The 22199-nt window shown below is 36.9% G+C and overlaps 1 pseudogene; it reads right to left on the bottom strand.

The window, feature by feature from the left end:
- LOC109253279 (heterogeneous nuclear ribonucleoprotein A1-like 3) overlaps positions 1 to 1696 on the bottom strand; it is a 52170-nt pseudogene extending 50474 nt beyond the window's left edge.
- Positions 1697 to 22199: the final 20503 nt, after the last annotated feature.

The following is a 22199-nucleotide window of genomic DNA, read 5'->3' as shown; positions in this document are numbered from 1 at the left end:
ACCGATGGACCCAATGACCTTTGGGATTATATTCAACCTTGAGAATCTTAGGTTGATGTCAACCTCCTAAGCTTGATGTGTGGAGAGGCAACACAGGAAGATGCTCTTCTGTGAGGATATAAACTTTCTATTAATTGAATCAGTCCAGGAAAAGGTAGGTCATCATGACCTAAACATTTTCAGTTTGAGTCACTTGAAATGTTTATCTATTTAGGGAAAAGGAGATGATGTATTCTCTGTTCACTAAAAAGTTCAAACACAACTTAAAGCTCATTACAAAATAATTTACAAACTGTTTTTCGGTAGGCAGTTGCTCACAGTGGCTTGAATAAGTTAAGAGCTTAGATTCATTGCTTTTCCTATTAATTAAATAGAAAGTAGAAATGACCATTTGGACTTCTTTTTTTTTTTTAAAGACACATTTATACATTTAGCAACCAACAGCATGCATGCAAAAAAAAATCTACATTAAAACCCTTTGTTGGAATGCTTTACACTTTCCACAGAACAGAAACTAAAATAACTTGTTATGCAATTAGTCACAAATACAGTCCTTGAGTTTTTTTGCCCATACACACAAGTAATATCTAAAACATCCCCTTTTTTTTTGTAGCAGCTAGGCCCTGCCACCACTGTGCTTGGCTGAGTTCACAAATCTGCTGCAATCTATAGCTTCCCTGTCATCTCTCTGGCTCTCCTCTCCTGCTAAGATTTGTTACCTGGCAGTAATTCAAACCTTCTGCCACCGCCATAGGTACTGCTGCTGGAACCACCATAGCCGTGTTGGTTTCATGGTTTGGCAAAATATTGGCCACCGCCACCATAGAGGCCAGAGCTTCTGCCTCCAAAATGTTCTCCTTTCATGGGTCCAAAATTTGAGGATTGATTGTTGTAATTGCCAAAATCATTATAGTTTCTACCACCTCCAAAATTGCGTCCATCATTACCAAATCCATTATAGCCATCTCCACTGCTACCATATTTACCACCACCTTTACTGCCACCAAAGCCACCTCTCCTACTGAAGTTTCCTCCATGACCAAAGTTGTCATTCCCACCAAAACCACCTCTATGACCCCCACCAAAGTTTCCAGAACCACCTCAACCTCTTTGTCTGGAATGAAGCACCAGCCATCTCTTGCTTAGATAAGGCTTTCCTTACTTCACAGTTGTGGCCATTCACAGTAGGATATTTTTGAATGACAGTCTTATCTACAGAGACATGGTCATCATAAGCTACAAAAGCAAAGCCCCTCTTCTTGCCACTGCCTCAGTCAGCCATGATTTCAGTCACTTCAGTTTTCCCATACTGTTCAAAATAATCTCTTAGATGATATTCTTCAGTGTCTTCCTTAATGCCACCAACAAAAGTCTTTTTGACAGTTAAGAAGGCACTCGGTCTTTGAGAATCTTCTCTTGAGACAGCCCTCTTTGGTTCTACAACTCTTCCACCCACCTTGTGTGGCCTTGCATTCATGGCTGCATCCACCTCTTCCACAGTAGCATACGTGGCAAACCCAAACCTCCGAAGCACTTGGTGTTTGGATCTGTCATTACCACACAGTCCATAAGCGTTCCCCATTGCTCAGAATTGCTTCTCATACTTTCATTAGTTGTTTCAAAGCTCAAACCTCTGATGAAGAGCTTCTGCAGCTTTTCTTAGGAGAAAAGACTTAGGAGACTCTGACTTAGACATGACAGAAGTGGAAGGGGAGACTTTTAATGATGCTTGCTCCGTGATGTCCATGGACAGAAAGCAACCCTTTGGACTTAGATGAATAAGAATGTATGTGTGGGTATCTTTGTCATGAATATTCAACTATTGATCACTTTATGGTACTGATATAATTTATTTCTTTTCCTAACCATGAAACATAAGCAAAACTAGAAAATGTAAAAGAATAAATACTGTTTAAAATTCTATGAAAACATAGGCATGCCTGGGTGGCTCAGTCGGTTGAGTATCTGACTTTGGCTCATGTCATGATCTCACGGTCTGTGAGTTCGAGCCCCGCCTCTAGCTCTGTGCTAATAGCTCAGAACCTGGCACCTGCTTCAGATTCTGTGTCTCCCTCTCTCTCTGCCCCTCCCCCACTCATGCTCTAGCTCTCTGTTTCTCAAAAATAAATAAGCGTTAATTTTTTTTTAATTCTATGAAAGTATAATGGCAATTACAGAAGAAATAATTACGTACAACAGCAGCGATAGCATCCTTGAGGCTGTTTCTACAGTGTTTCGAGTGCCTGGCTATATCAGTCGTGCCAGAGTTCATCTCCTAGAGAGACAGGATAAGAAGTGTTGTGCTAAAGCCTCAAGGATCAGTTGAAATTTTGGTTCTGTACATAAGTAAAAATAGTAAAGATACAGGCTGTTTGAGTGTCTGGATTTTTTTTTTTTTGCCAATATAAATATTATTACCTTCACACTATTTTATCTCCCTCTTTTAGGCTTAATAGCATGAACTAAGGGCAATTGATTTCACAGAGAAATTGAAAGGATAGAGAGAAACACAAATTATGAAAAATGTACCAGAGACAGGTACACGCATTTTATGCTATTAATAAAGTTCTAAAATGCGTTGAATCTAAAATTCTCTGATATTTAACATGTGTGTGTATGTGTGTGTGTGTGTATGTGTTTAATTTCAAAAGAAGCTAAGGATGGTACAAGGAAGAAGTAGGAAACATATAAAGAAGCTAAATCACTTGTAATCCCACCGCTATAGTCAGCAGTATTAGTGTTCTCCTGGATTCCTAATTTTAAAAACATATGTGATATATAATATATATTATATAAATAATATATAATTCTGTTTTAATAAACACATATTAATATTATCATAAATAACTATTATATATTTACATTTATTTTATTATATATTATATATTTATATTTTATTACATATATTTATTAAAACAGAATTATAATGTGTATATAATTTTCTATCCTTTCATTAAATATTATGAAGTATTTACAGAGCAACAAATATTTTTAATACAGGTGCTTTATATGATAACCTATTATTTTTTATATAAACATATTAAACTTTTTCTATTTAGTCTCCCACTCTTAGGCATTAAGGTTGTTTCCAATTTATCCTTCTTAGGATTAAATATACATTTCAAGTTTGAAACTTTGAAATATTTCCTTAGATTGGATTTCCATAAGTAGAATTGCATTGTTAAAGAATGTGAACCCTGCTAAGAATCTTTACAGCAGAAACATAGAAATGGTCCACCAGTGTGGTGTAATAGTTCCCACTTTATGTACCTTCAAACATAAAGTGTATGTGTTCATACACATATAACACATACATAAACTGTAGGTGTTATCATTGAAAAAATGTGTTTGATAACTTGATAGATTAAAAAATCTCATCAACCTATCTATCTGAATTTCTTTCCTTTTTCTTTTTCAGTAAGATTCATTAATGCATTTATTCATTAAAATTTCCACCAAGCATCATTCTGGCAGGGCTGGCTTTAGGGAATGTGACGTGTTGCATGTTGCAGTTGCATGAGGCTCCAGTGCTCAGAAGGGTCTTAATTTGATTTAATGTTCTGCCATCTTGGAATTCTTGAAAATTTTATCTTTGCAGTCATGTTTTGTAACTGAAGTCTGATGGAACGATGGAATATGTGTGTGAGCAGAGGAAATACATGCAGTATGCATGTCCACTGTGTATAGTATTTGTGATGTTCTATGAGCATGGAGATCGGGTGGACACGGGACTCATGGGAGTTCAGTGAGACTCAATGTGGGTACAAGGTAAGCGTCATACATCAGTAGTTGGGCAAGTGCTGACAGCTCCAAGGGGCTATGCTTTCTGTTTATACCAGAACTTACTTCCAGTGCAGAAAGATGGTAATAGTTTTCTCAGAAACATGAACAACTGAAGAACCCTATCATATCCTTTCTCTCTCATGGTATTTTATTGTGTTAGCCAACCACTGTAATAATAATATAATGACATAGGAAGAAAAAGATAAGGTAAACCATAGTTCCCATAGTTCCTTTTTTTCTTTAATCTTTTCTTGTTCAGGATAAGGAAGAGAATATTGTGACCCAAAGCAGGAGAGTAAACAGCCCAGGAATGAAGCTGAATGCATAGTGTTTTGTTAATCCAGTGTACATATTCTTAGGTATTGTGTTTGATTCTCCTACCTGATGGGAATATTAAAGAGTGTATCTCCAGCTCAATTGGGACATACCAGAGACTATGTTAAAAATCTAGTCTATGGGCACCTGGGTGGCTCAGTCCGTTGAGCTTCTTACTCTTAATATTATAGGTTGTGATCTTGCGATGTGTGATCGAACCCCGTGTCGGGCTGTGTGCTGAGTGTCAAGCCTGCTTGGGATTCTGTCTCTCTCTCTCTCTCTCTCTCTCTCTCTCTCTCTCTCTCTATCTCTTTCTTCTTTTGTTCCTCTCCCCATTTCATTCTCTCTCTCTCTCTCTCTCTCTCTTTCTCAAAATAAATATTTAAAAAAATCTACTCTAGTAATGACGTAACATCTGTTATATTAACTGCAGTTGAGGCTTCTACTTTTTTAAAAAATTTACATTCAAGTTAGTTAGCATCTAGTGCAACAATGATTTCAGGAATAGATTCCTTAATGCCCCTTACCCATTTAGCCCATCCCCCTTCCCACAACCCCTCCAGTAACCTCTGTTTGTTCTCCATATTTATGAGTTTCTTGTTTTGTCCCCCTCCCTGTTTTTATATTATTTTTGCTTCCCCTCCTTTATGTTCATCTGTTTTGTATCTTAAATTCCTCATAGGAGTGAAGTCATACGATATTTGTCTTTCTCTGACTAATTTCGCTTAGCATATTAGCCTCTAGTTCCATCCACGTAGTTGCAAATGACACGATTTCATTCTTTTTGATTGCCGAGTAATACTCCATTGTATGTATATATACCACATCTTCTGTATCCATTCATCCATCAGTGGACATTTGGACTCTTTCCATACTTTGGCTATTGTTGATAGTGTTGCTATAAACACTGGGATATATGTATTGCTTTGAAACAGCGTATGTGTATCCCTTGGATAAATACCTAGTAGTGCAATTACTGGGTCATAGGGTAGTTCTATTTTTAATTTTTTGAGGAAACTCTGTACTGTTTTCCAGAGTGGCTGCACCAGTTTGCATTACCACCAGCAGTGCAAAAGAGATCCTTTTTCTCCACAACTGCACCGACATCTGTTGTTGCCTGAGTTGTTAATGTTAGCCATTCTGACAGGTGTGAGGTGATATCTCATTGTGGTTTTGATTTGTATTTCCCTGATGATGAGTGATGTTGAGCACTTTTTCCTGTGTTGGTTGGCCATCTGGATGTCTTCTTTGGAGAAGTGTCTATTCATGTCTTTTGCCCATTTCTTCACTGGATTATTTGTTTTTTGGGTGTTGAGTTTGATAAGTTCTTTGTAGATTTTGGATACTAACCCTTTATCTGACATGTCGTTTGCAAATATTTTCTCCCATTCCATCCATTGTTTCCTTTTCTTTGCAGAAGCTTTTTATTTTGATGAGGTCCCAATAGTTCATTTTTGCTTTTGTTTCCCTTTCCTCTGGAGACATGTTGAATAACAAGTTGCTGCGTCCAAGATCAGAGAGGTTTTTACCTGCTTTCTCCTTGAGGATTTTGATGGCTTCCTCTCTTACATTGAGGTCTTTCATCCATTTTGAGTTTATTTTTGTGTATGGTGTAAGAAAGTGGTCCAGGTTCATTCTTCTGCATGTCGCTGTCCAGTTTTCCTAGCACCACTTGCTGAAGATACTGTCTTTATTCCATTGGTTATTCTTTCCTGCTTTGTTACCGATTAGTTGACCATATGTTTCTGAGTCCATTTCTGGGTTCTCTATTCTGTTCCATTGATGTATGTGTCTGTTCTTGTGCCAGTACCATACTGTCTTGATAATTACAGCTTTGTAATACAGCTTGAAGTCCGGGCTTTCGTTTTCTTTTTCAAGATTGCTTTGGCTATTTGGAGTGATTTCTGGTTCCATACAAATTTTAGGATTGTTTGTTCTAGCTCTGTGGAGAATGCTGGTGTTATTTTGATAGGGATTGCACTGAATATGTAGATTGCTTTGGGTAGTATCGACATTTTAACAATATTTGTTCTTCCTATCCAGGAGCATGGAATCTTTTTCCATTTTTTTGTGTCTTCAATTTCTTTCATAAGCTTTCTATAGTTTTCAGCTTACAAATTTTTCACCTCTTTGGTTAGATTTATTCCTAGGTGTTTTATGGTTTTTTTGTGGAACTGTAAATGGGATCAATTCCTTGATTTCTCTTTCTGTTGCTTCATTGTTGGCATATAGGAATGCAACCGATTCCTGTGCATTGATTTTATATTCTGCAACTTTGCTGAATTCATGAATCAGTTCTAGCAGTTTTTTGGCGGAATCTTTTGGGTTTTCCAGATAGAGTCATGTCATTTGTGAAGAGTGAAAGTTTGACCTCCCTTTGGCCGATTTGGATGCCTTTTATTTCTTTGTGTTGTCTGATTGCTGAGGCTAAAACGTCCAATACCATGTTGAATAGCAGTGGTGAGAGTGGACATTCCTGTCTTTTTCCTGCCCTTAGGGGGAAAGATATGTTTTTCCCCATTAGGGTGATATTAGCATTGGGTCTTTCATATATGGCTTCTATGATTTCGAGGTATGATCCTTCTATCCCTACTTTCTTGAGGGTTTTTATCAAGAAAGGATGCTGTATTTTGTCAAATGCTTTCTTGCATCTATTGAGAGGATCATATGGTTCTTGTCCTTTCTTTTATTGATGTAATGAATCACATTGATTGTTTTACGGATATTGAATGAGCCCAGGTATAAATTCTGCTTGGTCATGGTGAATAATTTTTTTGATGTATTGTTGTATCCAGTTGCCTAATATCGTGTTGAGGATTTTTGCATCCATGTTCATCAGGGAAATTGGTCTATAGTTCTCCTTTTCAGTGGGTTCTCTGTCTGGTTTTGGCATCAAGGTAATGCTGGCTTCATAGAAAGAGTTTGGAAGTTTTCCTTCCATTTCTGTTTTTTGGAACAGCTTCAAGAGAATAGGTGTTAACTCTTACTTAAATGTTTGGTAGAATTCCCCTGGAAGGCCATATGGCCCTGGACTTTTGTGTTTTGGGAGATTTTATATTACTAATTTGACTTCTTTACTGGTTATGGGTCCCAAATATATAAATCAATTAATCACAAACATAAAGAAACTCATTGATAATAATACCATAATAGTTGGGGACTTCAACACCGTACTTACAGCAATTGACAGACCATCTAAAAAGAAAATCAACAAAGAAACAATGGCTTTGAATGACACATTGGACCAGATGGACTTAAAAGATATATTCAGAACATTTCATGCTAAGGAAGCAGAATATACATTCTTCTCCAGTGCACATGGAATGTTCTCCAGAATAGATCACATACTGGGACACAAATCAGCCCTCAACAAGTACAAGAAGATCAAGATCATACTGTGCATGTTTTTAGACCACAACACTGTGAAACTTGAAATCAACCACAAGAAAAAATTTGGAAAGATAACAAATACTTGGAGACTAAAGAACATCCTACTAAAGAATGAAGGGCTAACCAAGAAGCTAAAGAGGAAACTAAAAAGTACATGGAAGCCAGTGAAAATGACAGCACAACAGCCCCAAACCTCTGGGATGCAGCAAAGGCAGTCATAAGAGGATAGTATATAGCAATCCAGGCCTTCCTAAAGAAGGAAGAAAGGTCTCAGATACACAACCTAATCTTACACCTTAAAGATCTAGAAAATGGACAGCAAATAAAACCCAAAACCAGCAGAAGACAGGAAATAATAAAGATTAGAAGAGAAATCAATGCTATTGAAACCAAAAAAACAAAACAAAACAAAACAAAACAAAGCAATAGAACAGATCAATGAAACCAGAAGCTGGTTCTTTGAAAGAATTAACAAAATTGATAAACCCCTAGCTAGTTTGATCAAAAAGAAAAAGGAAAGGACCCAAATAAGTAAAATCAAGAATGAAAGAGGAGAGATCACAACCAACACAGCATAAATAAAAACAATAATAAAAGAATATTATGATCAATTATATGCCAATAAAATGGGCAATCTGGAAGAAATGGACAAATTCCTAGAAACATATAAACTACCAAAACTGAAACAGGAAGAAATAGGAAATTTGAATAGGCTTCTACTTAGTTTAAGATAGCATTAGTCAATTATCATGTACTATGATCCAGAGTGGTGTTTGCAGAGGACAGACTGATGAATTAAATGGGAATATGATGGGACTGTCACTTCTGCATTGCTTACTCCTTTGAGGGTGATGCTAATGTGTACTATTATGCCTAGGATGTAATATATTTTTGTTTCACTGTTTCACAGCTGAGATTGGGAGTATCAATTTCAAGGGTTTCCACTACCTTCAATAGTATAGTGGTTTTATTCATAGACAAAGGTACCTATATTAGGGAAGTGTCAGTGTGTGGTATGGCCATTCTAAGTATACATTTGGGAACTTGCAAAATAGTACTGGGTATGTCTGTGGACTCAGTGCACTCACTGTAGGATGACCTTAGTTCAGGAATCCGTTTATTGACCAACTTCCATACACCCCTACTCTAATAGGGGGGCCTTAATGGTATTTTTAGCCACCAGGTATTAGTTTTTGATTTTGATATTTGGGAAATATTATCTCCTCTTCAATTTTCTGGAAAAATTTATGTAAGATTGGTATCATTTCTTCTTTAAATGTTTGGTAGAATTCACCATAAAAGCCACCGGTAAATGAAAGGATTTAAAAAATTAATTTCTTTAATTGATGTGGGGTTATTCAAATAATGTGAAAGAGCTGGATGGCTCTTTGATGGAAAGTCTGGGGGAATCACTACTGTGTATATTGGCTATAATGTTACAGGGCCTTCCTCAAGGGGAACAGGCTCTCTTTCAGTAGAGGGGTTCAGGGTCAGAGAGCAGGCCTAGAAATGGGTCAAGGGATTGTGAGTTTTCATGAAGGCCAGACCTCAGCCTTCAGCTCATCCTTTCTTGATTTGTTTTGATTATGTATGCAATACTTTTGTTTGTTATCCAACTGCTTGCCTCCAGAAATATGCAAGAAGTGTATGTGAACCATATCCGTAGACCCCTTTGGGTCCGGATCTCCTGGCTGCCATTCCAATTTGTTCTCCATTTTGAATAATTATGTCTATCTCATCTATGAGGGTTAAATGCTACCTTTTGGCTTTTCCTAGTTTGGGTTCTTGTTGTCCCTATTGCCAGTAAGGAGCCCAGTTCTACAATAGTGTCTTTGACTATCAGTACTGGTCTGCAGAGAACCACCACACTGAACTTTTCACTGATGTTGGTGACCCCTCATCTGAGCATTCTTTATTGCCTTGGCAGGGGAGTGTTTTCTGGCTGTCTCTAGGAACATAGTCAACTGGTGGATTTTTGATTATGTGATAGGTCTGTTTGAGCATGGCTACTTCTCTGAGTCTGTTGATTTCTTCCTCCAATGCCTGTCACAGCAATTCTGACATACATGTAATGTGGGCCATAACTTTTTTCAAGTTTCTAAAGACCATCCTATCAGCATATTTAAAGCAGCTTGAGAATCTCTTTCCATATTATTAAATTGCGAAATAGAGAGAGGGTCCCCTATTAAAAAAATCTCTCTCAAAATAAATGAACTTGAAAAAAAATTCTGAAACTTAAAAAAATATAAATACATTCTTTTAGGTAGTTAAGGGGGAGCTAAAAAGCTCTTCTTGAGTCTGTCAGGCCTTGATTACCTTTAACTCAAATAGTCCACATGCCCAAATGGCACATTTTGGAGCAGCCTGACCTGCACCTCATCACACACTAGTCTCAATTTCCTTCTCTATAGAATGGGGTAATATAATCTGACTCTGACATCTTACCACAATAGGATCAACTTGGCATTTCTACTTCTGTCTGGGGTAGAGAACTATATTTACCTGGATCACTTCTCCTGCATGGTTTTAAGTTACTGTGAATCAAAAGAGACACTCACATGAAATTTGGAAGGCAGAAGTAAAGTAGAGATATTTTAGAAGATGGAGACAGGCAAAGACAGTGATGGACAGACACAAAGTTTTTTGGCGAGTACTAGGATGTTATTCTCCTCTCGCTTTGCATTCAGATCATTTTCCTCGCTCCTGGCCTTGCTGATCAATAGTAGTCCCAGGCCACCTATGAGGCACTAGGTTCCAGGCCCACAGATGTGATTTCCAAGATGTAGAAACTTCCCTAAAGTAGAAGTTTCCACAGAAGAGGTAGATCATAGAATCTGAATAATTGTCGAATTTCCCTAAAGTTCCCTCCCCTTTATGGGAGCTGGTACTTCTGGCTAACATGATTAGTAATTATTTTCTATTCAGTCCTCTTATTTCCCACTTCCAGACCTTCATTTGTCCAGCTTCTATCACTTCTGTGTAGACTTTCATTCCTGTATAAAACTTATTTCGGTAATACTTGTAGCTCAGATACACTGATTTAACTCTGACTGATAGAATAGTTTTGACAGTGAAATAAAATAAACATGAAAAAGTTCTTTCAAAGGTCTAAACTGCTATTTGAATGTAATTATTGGGTTGAGCTAAATAATTTATTAGCTGAGTTTCTTACAGAGAAACAGATTAGGTGACATTTAAAATGGTAAGGAAAGCAAGCCAGCATAGGCTGTTATGAGCCGTGTGTTTCATGAAAATATTTTATTCTGTCATTTGTCTGACTAGGGTGTTTGTTTGTTATCACACTGATGACAAAATACTCCATCTATCCTTCATTTTCAGCTAGATTGCTTGGTAAGAAAGGGGTTGTAAAACAGACCTTAGAGACTTACAGAATCTCTGAAACATGTCAGGTGTCCTCAATTAATATTTAAAGTGTAGAATATAGTCAAATATCCAGAGACAAATATCAAGAACACCTGAAAAGACAAAGGTACAAGGGTAAAAATGAATTTTAAGTATATGTAAAAATCTCCTCTTGCAAATTGCCTATATTTGGATGTCTATGTGACACATTAAGGTCAATCTTATAGTGGGTCATTTTCAAAGTTTGTCAAAGACTCTGACATTTTTTATATTATTTGTGATGGTTTTCTTGAGTCCACTGAGAAAACTTATAGCTTTGTGAAGATAATAGTTTTCTGGTTAATAGAGCAATAATTGATTAGCCAAATAGTTGATTTCAGCAGCTGCTTTCATTACTTAATGTCCATAATAACAGTAGTAGGTCTATTCAACCATTCAAGATTTCAAAACTCACACTTCTGTGATCATGAGGTACCTTAGGGAAGAATAGAAAGATGATGTGAGCAGAATTATTATATTCAACAGATAGTTGAGGTAAGAGTAGTGGAAAAGGGTGCTGAGTAGCACATCGTCACTTTTCCAAATAGACTTTGTTATTAAAAATCTTTCAGTACAACTTACATCTGCTTGTATCTTCACTTCCTTTTTTCACCTAATGATATGCATCTCAGTTAATTTAATACTCTATGCCATGACCCTGGTCTATTCCATATGGGTGATTCCAGTATGATTTCTGTCACCAAAAAGCTTATGGCAATGTAGGAGAACAAAGATATACACAATTGTAACAACCTATAAAGGAGACACAGGCGATGAGAATGTAGATGAACAAGAGGTAGAAAAAGATTTAGAGATAGAATGACATGATTTGGAGACAGATTGAATGTTGAGAACAAAGGCTTTGAACTTTCTGGCCTGCTTTATTTAGAAGAAAATGTTTGCCACTAATGGAATTCTATTACCCAGGGAATGAGAAATGAGTTTTAAAGTACAGATGGCAAGTCTGACTTTGGGCATGTTAGGATTTTAATTAATATTTGCTCAAGGAATCATTTTGGAATGTCTAAGTAGTTGCAAAAGTATGTACCCAATTCAGGAGAAAGGACAAGGTAAAGGATAATTACCCAGATGATTGGTTTTTATATAGAATCTTCACTTATTATTAGCACCAGGGCTGGGATTAGTAAAAAACAGTTCATGATGGATCAGATAATAATTTTTAATGGAGACAAAAATACAGGTGTGATCCTTTATTTTGTACCCTAATAATTTGATACCTTTTGCTATGGAGAACATTTACAGGTGGTGAGAAGATGTATAAAGCTGAAGAAAATGTAAATAGGTGAAACTAATTAGCATTGGTTGTAATGGTTACAACACATTGTCAGTATAAAGTGGAAAAAATTATCCAAGAAGTGGAAAGTAAGGAGAAAAGGACAAGAAAGGAAACACTTAAGTAGCTCAACCTAAATGTGGGAGTTTAGAAAGCATTACTGTAGTTAGTGTATCAGTATTCAGAATTAGTTTTCAGAAGTGTTCTAAGCAACATTTCTATTCTATGTTCATTTTCTCTCCTCTTGTGTTATGGGTAGAGAATTGTGTCCCCTAAAACAAAATGTTGAAATCCTAACTCCCGGTACTTGTGAATATGACCTTGGTATTAGGGTCTTTGCAGAAGTAATAAAGTGAGGTCATCAGGATGGACCCTGATCCAATGTGACTAGCATCCTTAAAAGAAGAAGAGAAAGCCATGTGAAGACAGAGGCACACAAGAAATGAGACCATATGATGTTAGAGGTAGAGATTGGAGAGAGGTAGCTGCAAGCCAAAGGACATCAAGATTTGATGAGCACCAGCAGAATCTATAAAGGGCAAGGATTCTACCTAGAGTCTGAGAGAAAGCATGGGCCTGCTGACACTTTGATTTTGAACTTCCAGCTTCCAGAACTGTAAGAGAATAAATTTCTGTTTTTTTAAGCTATGTAGTTTGTGGTACTTTGTTATGGCAGCTTTAGGAAACTAATACCTCTTATTTCTCTGCCTTACTTAGAGCATCTCTTCACTTAATCAGCAAATATTTATTGAACATCTATTCTACACAGGTCATTCTGTTCCTCCATATCTCAGCTTTCTCAATTGTCCTCTTAAGACAACATTTGGCATTTGGAAGATTAATAATTAAGAAGAGACAGCATAGTGCAGGCTACCTGTTTAATCTTTTTTCCTCAGTTCTATTGAAGATGTTCCCAGTAGTGTCATCTTTGACAAAGAATGATACATATAGATGAATATTTTCAAGCATTTATGGGTTTTTGGCTCCAAAGGTGTGCTAAAAGTGTCAGGTTGATACAGAACCCTTAGATAAATGATATTACTGATGCTAGACCCAGGAGGCTTGTTTATACAAAAAGTGGTAAGTCCAACACTGCAAGTTATCACTAACTTGAGATTAGAGTCAGATGGTATAAAAGACTTCTCAGGGGAATGATAAAATCTGAGTAGACCTCAAATTCCTTTTTTTTTTAAAAAAAATTCTTATAGGTGCATTGTACCTGTGCTAGAAAGAGGAATATACCATTGCTAGATGATGAGTATGCCAGCTGGATGAGTAACAAAGACTATAAAAAAGCTGTGCGGTTGGAGATTGAGCAGTAAAGATATACACTACTTATGGTTTGTTAGCTTTTGGCATTAATGTGTCAAAAGTGCTAGCTGCAAATTTCTCTAGTAACTTAATTCTTATCCTGAATTTGTTGGCTCTGAGCATGCCCTATGTTAGGGCTGAAAAAAAATTGTTAGAATGTGGAAAATACTATGTTGAAAGTATTTCCCCTAAAACCCAAAAGTGACAGGAATCAGTCTCATTACGTGACTGTATATAGAATCAATCAGGTAATTTAGTAATGAATTAAATGTTGTGTGTTTGGGTTAGGCTTTTCTGAAACTGCCATAAAGTACTCTTACTTTTTAATTTATAACAACAATAAGCCAATTTTTTTTGGCTTATTAGAAGGATTGAGATCCAAGGGAATAGAGAGAGAATTTCTCAGGCATCAGCAATTCAAATGATGTAAGACTTGTGTTTGTAAATTACTTTGTTGAAAGCTTCCTTGTTATCTACTCAATTCTTCCTATATTTGGACAGTCAGGAATATGCTAGGTCTATTCCCTCTGGCAGCATTTTTATGAGTCAAGTCTACCTAGCACAACTTACTAGACACACATCTCTTTTCAGACCTAAAATTACAAAAATGTGCACCAGGACTTCATTACACTGAAGGAAACAGGGACCATGGAAGCATTTTTCATATTTTTTATTTCTGGGTGTATTGTATTTCCTTGGAGTCAGATGATGCTACACTATTTTGGTATAACAAACCAGAGAGTATTAAATGTGTCTTCTAAGAGAAGGTGGAAGATGTTAGTCTTGAATGTGAATGAAAAATTGTGAGTTCTTTTTCAAAGAAAGTTAAGTCCTGGTCAATTGAGTCCACTTAAAAAAAATGAATTTAATTCCTGAACAGAAACCCTTAAAAATAGTTCTAGTTAGAACACAGTGAAACTTAAAATCTAGAAATGACAAATTATAAATTACTGCAAACAAGTCAGGTCTATACTGTGTTAGGTACTTACAGATAAATATGTTTCATAGATTTGACTGGACTATTTTCCCAATGGGGACCCTAAGTCCACCCAGACAATATAGCATTACAGGCATGGACATTGGCTAGAGTGATGCAGTAATGGGACAACTAATATAGAGATTTTTTTTTCTACATAGAAAGTAAAATATTAAGTAACAGATATATGAGGGAAACTTTGGGATTGCTAAAACTGGTTTTGGCTATCCAGACAATTCTTTCTCAGTATATTTTGACCCTGGTATTGACCATGACCTTGGAGGGAAGCATCTGATTTAAGTGATGTAGGTAGAGAAGCCCTAATGAAGGAGGAGGCTGGAAAAGATGTTGGGGGTGGGGAGCAGGTGTCAGCCAAGGTCATGGGTCAGCAAATGCTCAGCAATAAAGTTTCCAGGGTCAATAAAATTTTAGGTGATCCAAAGGTGATGGCTAACTAGCTGGTTTCCAGTGTGCCAAGGATCACACAGAAGTCATTAACATAACTGGATTTTGAAATGACATATCTAATAACTTGACTGAAGCTTTGACTATTGAAAAATTATAGGTATAGAGGACGTTTGGTAGTATGAGGCAATACAGATGAGCAAAAAAGAGGCATTGTATCCAAGACAGACATCATTTATCAGTCACGAAATTTTTCCTAGTGAACCTGGCATGGCTTCTGCTACCAACCTACTAGAGTTGGCACATATTATGAACTGATTTTCCATCCTGTCTTAAGTTGTTCATAGGCTACACATGCATGGGGGAAGGGATGGAGAACTTCATAAAGGAGATCATTCTTTGGTACAAGGCAATTCGATTCTTAATGCACCAAATTGGAGTAAGACTGACATCATTTATGGTTGATGCTTCTTTAACAATGAATTGAGCTTTGTATCAGTCGGAATCCTGTCATGAAAGAGATGGTACATTCAAAGTGTTGACTAAAGAGAGAGTAAGGGGATAAAAATGTAGCTAGGTTAAAAAAAACAACAACTAAGTAACAAAGAATGGTAACATATCTGGCAATTAGCAACAGGGTGCCATCTTGAGGCCTACTAGTGCAAAAAGAGTAATGGAGTTGCTGGACTGTGGTAAGAGCCATCGTTGTGGGAAAGGGACCATCTGAAACATGCTATAGGTAAAGGAACCAAGCCACTACTAAAATCACAGCTTAGCAATGAGGGTATGAAGGATATAAACACCTACATTTTCTTTCCTCCTGCTTTCTGATCTCCTGGTGTCTTGGCTAGAGCCATCCAGAAGTCAGAAGGCAAGAGAGCCTCGGAATGCATCCTAAATTAGTATCCTGGGGCAGAAAGCACAGTAAGGATGGACAGAAATTGGAGCTGGATGGGGCAAATAGAGAATTAGTAGTACAAACTCCATTTCAGGTGTCTTGAACTATCAAGCCAATCATAGCTACCTTTGGATTTTAGAAATTCAAATGAGGGTTGAATGAGAAGTAAATGAAAGCTCAGCACTCAAGTGTAGCATTTGGGGTTCTTTTCAATTGATTCCCTACATTTCTTTCTAATCCTATTTGCTGCTGTTATCCACATGAATCTGACTCTGATCAAGCGAGTCCAGCCCCAACCATCCCCTAGGCTTGTTTTGTTCATTCCTGCCTCAGTGTCTTTGCTGCCATTCTTACTATCTGAAACATTCTCCTTCATTCTCTCTAGCTAAATTTAAGTTACCTTTTGAGGCCACCTAGTTGAGGTTTTAAATCCTTCAGAAATAATTCTTTTTCCATCTACACTGGGCTCTTCTTCCTTTGAAATTCTATGACACTTAATGTCTGTATCATTCATTTAGAGTGCATCTAATTCTGTCTATTGGTTATTCTCTTTAATATCTATTCCATTTCTCCATTTGGATGATCATTGACAAATAAGTTTTATTTTACATATTAGTTTCAATCACTGAGAAGGATTCTGAGGTCAACTTGGAGATGAGAAGGTTTCGTATTCAAATTGATTAGAGATGTTGATACTGAGATTCTTCCCTTGAGAAGAGAATGATGGCATGTGTGCCACAAATTTGCCATTCTTCAATTAGAGTATAAGCTCTTAGAGGGTGAGAATGTGATTTATTCATCGTTGTGCCTTCTGTAGCTAACACAGTGCCCTGAATAAAGCAGATACATAATAAATATGTGTTGATTGATTTTTTTGGTTATCTAACAACTTATGCAAATGAAGGAGCTAGTGTCAGTGAAAAATGTTGACCACTTAACAAGAATTTTTATTCCTTTGGCTTTTTTTCTTTGAGAACATTCTTTGACATTACAGGGCAAAATCAGAGTGGGAGAATGTGCAGCTAAAGGTTGAATCTGCTTTCAAAATATCATCTTTGTAGTAGTAAAATAGAGCATTGATACTGAGGTCAGAAGAGCAGAGTAAAATAAAATGATGGCTGAGAAGTACTAAGAGAGATGGCTGTGAGTGGCTCATTATCATAGGCTGCTTCTAAAAGCTGGCTCATTGATTTAATGATCATGCCATACACTGAGCTGCTGAATGTTCACTGCAGTTAAAAAGAGATTTGTCCTCATCAAAGAAGTAGGGAAATGCAATTCCAGCATACAGTTTGTAAGCCAAATTTTGAGTTGTAAAATTCAAAGTGATTTATTATTTATGTCCTCATGCTTTTGTCCCGGTCTTTCCTTAAAATATAAGCCCCATGCATTCTTTTTAGAATTCTGTATTCAATCTTATCTCTCTCTTGCATGAATTACTGACTAGAATTTAGCTTCTTGCAGAGTCGTGGTAACACTTTTTTTTTATTAGAATGCTGTTAAGAGTGATATTTTGTGGTCAGCAGTAATTACTATCTATGAGTATTTTATTAATAGGTCCTGCCTGATCAAGGGATTTTGTTGTTATTGCTGTTGGCATTGGAGTGAGGAGGTGAATACCTAAGGGATTTGCGTATTTAGTTCTTGACCAAGTAAATGACATAAAATTGTGTTTTAGTGGATTCAGAGGAGAATGCAATCTCAGTTTCTTTCTTGGAGAGCAGGTGTCCAGGCCCAAAGCACACTGCTAAAGGATTAAGAATGTTTGTGTTACACTGACATTTGCTATGTTTTTCATGCTTTCCCAAAATGATTTCTTCTCAAGTAAAAAATGCTAAGAAGCATTTAGAAGGCTTGCATATCAAAGTGCCTGAGGGAAAGTTCAAGACATCACCACAATCTCCTACACGTATGTTTGTGCACATGTGTGTATGGTATGGTATGTGTGTGGACATGTGCATTCCAGGTTAGCTTTTGCTATTCGTGAGTAACATGGGGCTGGGCTATTTGCCGCAATCAAAATTAAAAACTTAGAACTCTTGACATTTCTCATCAATTTGATCTTTCCAATTTCCTTAAGCTAATGAGGGTGGTGGTTTTATTTGACACTTAAATATTCAGGAAATGCCTTAATCTAACAATGTGACAAGATAAATTGAGTTTAAGATGGAAAATGAATGTGGTTTTTTAATGGAAGCAAATGTATTTCTAAGACAACTAAACACAGTCTGTCCTGTTCTCCTATGTATTTGTATATGAATGCCCTGTAATAATTAATGTTTAAGAGCATAAAATAAGCAACAAAATAGAGCACTTAACCCTTAAGGAACTTTGTTTCTGTGAAATATTTTCTTATGCTACTCATCTGTGATTTGAATGTGAAACTGAGTGAGAGATTTCAGTTCTCTAACCCAAGGTATTTGCTAGCCTCACTAGGGTGAACTGAACATTAAAAACCATAAGCTATACAATTTGCAACTTTGTGAATATCTGTGCAATACATCTATAATATACACATATGTTATTATCATCAAATTATCATTTGGTGGGCAAGACCCAATGTTTGTCCTTGGGAATGAACTTGTAATATAACCTTTGTCTAGGTCTGTAGACCTAGATCTTGAGTGTTCATACTTAGCTGAGAAAACAATTCAAGATATTTTCTTTTGGGAGGTAAGAATGTAGACTGGTTTCTTTAGTAGCTTTGAGACAAGAACCTCTAAAAGAGCAAGCTACTAATCCTAAATAATTATTCCTAGACTATTCCTTACTTCGGTCAGAAATCTAATATTCTAAACCACATTTAGCCTTTTGAACATGTACAGTTGAATGACTTTGAAAATAAAATAAATTGCTTGGAGCCCCTTTGTTAGTTTTATTTTTTTCTACATAGAAAGCATTTTACATTTAAAATTTGAAGTAGTGTTATCCTTGTCTTATATACATTCATTCCTTTATCTATTTTTCAAATATTTATTCAGAGCCACTTCACATAAGTTATTATGAGGCATTATAAAAAATGAGTTATATTACTTCCTTTATAAATCTTATTAACTCATAGACAAATATGTATACATACATATTCATACACAAGGCCAAAAGTAATAAGAGATAATATACTATGGTTATAAAAAGGAAGAATTAATCATGTATAGCTTTGACAGATGATTTATTAAAATAATACTATGTGTTAATACTTGTCCTTCAGTTCCCTGAGATAACCAGGTTTTTTGATGACTCTTTGCCTCGGTGAGGCCTAGTGTAGGGCTATCTATTGGGCACTTGACTTACTGGCTTATTTTGTCCTAAAGCATGAGCTTGTTGAAGAGATGATGCTAAGTACGTGTCAGTGAGAAAAGAATGAGTAACTTCTTTGTAATAAAAATAAACAGTTGGATGTTGAAGTATAAGAGAATATAGAAAGCTGGGCATATGTGATGAGTCCCTCTAGGGAATGGTAGGGTCTCAAAAGGATATCTGTGTATCTGATTTACTTGAGAAGACAGGAGCCCAGGTACTGAACTTCTGACTTTGTTAAAGATTCCTGGATTCTACATAGGCGTAGAGGCAGAATCACCTGAGTCATGTAACTTTGTGGAGTGATCAATGGTCATTGCAGTGTAAATCTGTGTGAACCAGTGACATCAATGGAGGGGTCTCCTTGGCCCCATATCCTTGAAACAGCCTAGGCTGGGGAGCTCCAGTAGTATTTGGGAGAATTGGGGTCTCAGGGTCTGATATCATTGAACTTAAGGAAAAAAAATAAAATGTGTTATTTTTTGTTCATGTGAGCTTGTGGACTAAATTTTATATCTGCTACAGAGAGATTTACTAGGCTTTACTATCAATCCCTGCAGAGCCCACATCTGCTCCATGGACTGATTGTGGTTCCTTAGAATGGAACCAACATATTTTCATACATTACTCAAAACTTGATTGTTATTCAGGGAAGAGTGTGGGCTCTCAGGAGCTACTGATTTGGGGGTAAACCGGTGTATTGTGATGAGAATGACTTTAAAAACCTTTGAAAGTTATAAGCTCATGGCAAGGAGAAGGAAAAGAAGGAAAATACACCTTCTAATGCCTTGTTGATAGGATTTGTGTACCTTTTATTCACAAAATAATAATTTGAAAAAAAAGGATCATAAAAGATGAACTTTAAATTCCTTATGTTTACTTTGATTTTCTAAGGTGGAGAATGGTATCTGGCAACCACAATTGCAGAATCCCTTAGTAGAAAAACACTTACACAGCACCACACCTACACATTCCACTTGAGCCATAGACTAATGCAATGGGCCAGATGGTGGGGAAGGCTGTCTTACTGAAGAAGGCAATTATGACCTTTCAGAGGCAGAATTTCTAGACACGAAAATGTCACTTAGAAGAAACCTTGAATCCTGGATTATACCTTAGAGGTACTGCAGCTATGGCAGGTGGAACTGAGGTCCAAATGGGCAACACTGGAGGGATATCAGAGTCTATGCCCAGGTATGGAGACCATCATACCCTCAAAGCAATAATTCTTCAGAGATTGTATTTGAATATTTGTGTACTTTGAAACAGGCTTTGAAGTCGTGTGAAAATGTAAGTGTTCTAAGTATCCATCAGGTTAAGATTAAAGACTTGGCAACTCAGTGAACTCTGTTCACACCCTCTCTCAGGTCTGAATCTCAGTGTTGGGTGGGGGCCCTCTTCCAAGTGATTTCTTTTCTCATTACTCTCAGTCCTAGATGTAGTAGTGCTCCCCACGTGTGTTCCTTTAAAGGTCTCTTTTACCTCGTTAGTAGTTACCCACCTCTCACTAGTTAATAACTTTTTATATTAACTTTTCCCTATGTTGTTCCTGTCTCCTGATTGCAGCCTGACTGATACATTTAGTAAAGTTAATATTTTGTCATAAAAAAGATTAAAGACTTGGCTAGAGAAAGATCCACCTCTAGAACCTTCAGACTTGGATGTGTATATTTAGTCTCTTTAAAGTAGTATTGGACAGTTGGGAGAATTGAAGGGTGTATCACACTCCAAATTTAACATTCTGGAGCTATCAGCTCATCTTGATGTTTTGGAAGAGCATGATACAAACTAGTTGATTCCAGTGACCTTACCCATGCCCTACCAGTTGAGACTGATAACAACTTACTGAAATATTAAATGCCTCAACAGCCACTTTATAGTGTTTTTTGGAAATCATGTCAGAATCTTCATCATTGTCTTTAGAGAGCAAAATGGATAGGAGAAAGGACCAGGGACTATTGCCAGAGTTACATGCCTTCTAATCAGCTACTAATTTGGTGCCTCAAGACTGAGAGAATGGGACTTTAAATTGTACCTAAGACTCCAAAAGGAAAGTTAGAAAATGGTTTCTTAGTCTTAAAATGTGAGAATTTCCAAGATAACTAGCTTCCAGAAGTTTAGAAAAGTGAAAAGAAAAACAGTCTTTTTGTTTTGCTTAGAGAAGATGGCTATTTCATGGTACACCATGACTGAGGACTTATTGCTAGTAACATGGGAGTTAAGATATGCTTAGAGTGTGTTGGGAGACCAGACAAGAACCAAGACTGGAACCAAATACCGAGAACTAGAAGAGAAGACAGGGGGAAGAAAGAGGATGAAACATTCACCAGTCTGCCTGTGGAACTCCAGGTGCAGAGGGCCTGAGTACTTACATAGCAGATACCTTCCCACTTTGTCTGCTAATGTTGATGCCTGAAAGCTGGAGTCTGGAGTTGGGGAATGACTAATATGGTGACCTAAGTCCTAGCTTACTCAGGACATTCTCAGTTTATGCCTGTTGCCCAACATATTATTTATAACCCTAACTTTCACTCTCCAAAGGGTCTGAGTTTGAACAAGTTAATTTGAGCATCCTACCAAGTGATGACCCAGAGAAAGTTAAAGCTGTGGCTGGAGTCTGGGTAGGAGGGCAGCCCTCATAATTTTCCAGAACTGAATCTTCATGTAGTTGCCTTTAGTGATATAATTCCCACTGGATAAGAATGATTTCTAGATGTAGGGGATATTCTGTGGTCAGAGTTGAGAAAGCAGGAGACTCTTCAAGGAAGGACAAGTAAATTATCCATTTCACAGACTCACCAACTTGTCTCCTGGAAAAACTGGGGAAAATATCATCCACACAGTTATCATTATTTTGTGTGTTGGAACAATGGATGTGAAAATTCTATGCACAACACAGACAGGGTCCCATCCAATTAGTGAGTGAAAATACTGCAGGATATTATGTTTTCAATTTTCTTATTCTTCATAGCTTTCGGTGTCTAAGTAAAAGATGATTTGGGCCCAAAGCAAAAGATGATTATGAAACATGTGTCTTCCCAGCTTTGCTTTCTTAAAGCCTAGATTTATTGAGATCACGACGATAATGCAAATGGGGGTGAATGAGTGAGAGGGGCAGGGTGATTTAG

Source organism: Panthera pardus, unplaced genomic scaffold (genome assembly GCF_024362965.1).
Source record: "Panthera pardus isolate Hobbes unplaced genomic scaffold, ASM2436296v1 HiC_scaffold_24, whole genome shotgun sequence".
Classification (NCBI taxonomy): Eukaryota; Metazoa; Chordata; class Mammalia; order Carnivora; family Felidae; genus Panthera; species Panthera pardus.
Note: the sequence above shows the minus strand (reverse complement) of the source record. Positions and strands in the feature narration are given on the sequence as shown.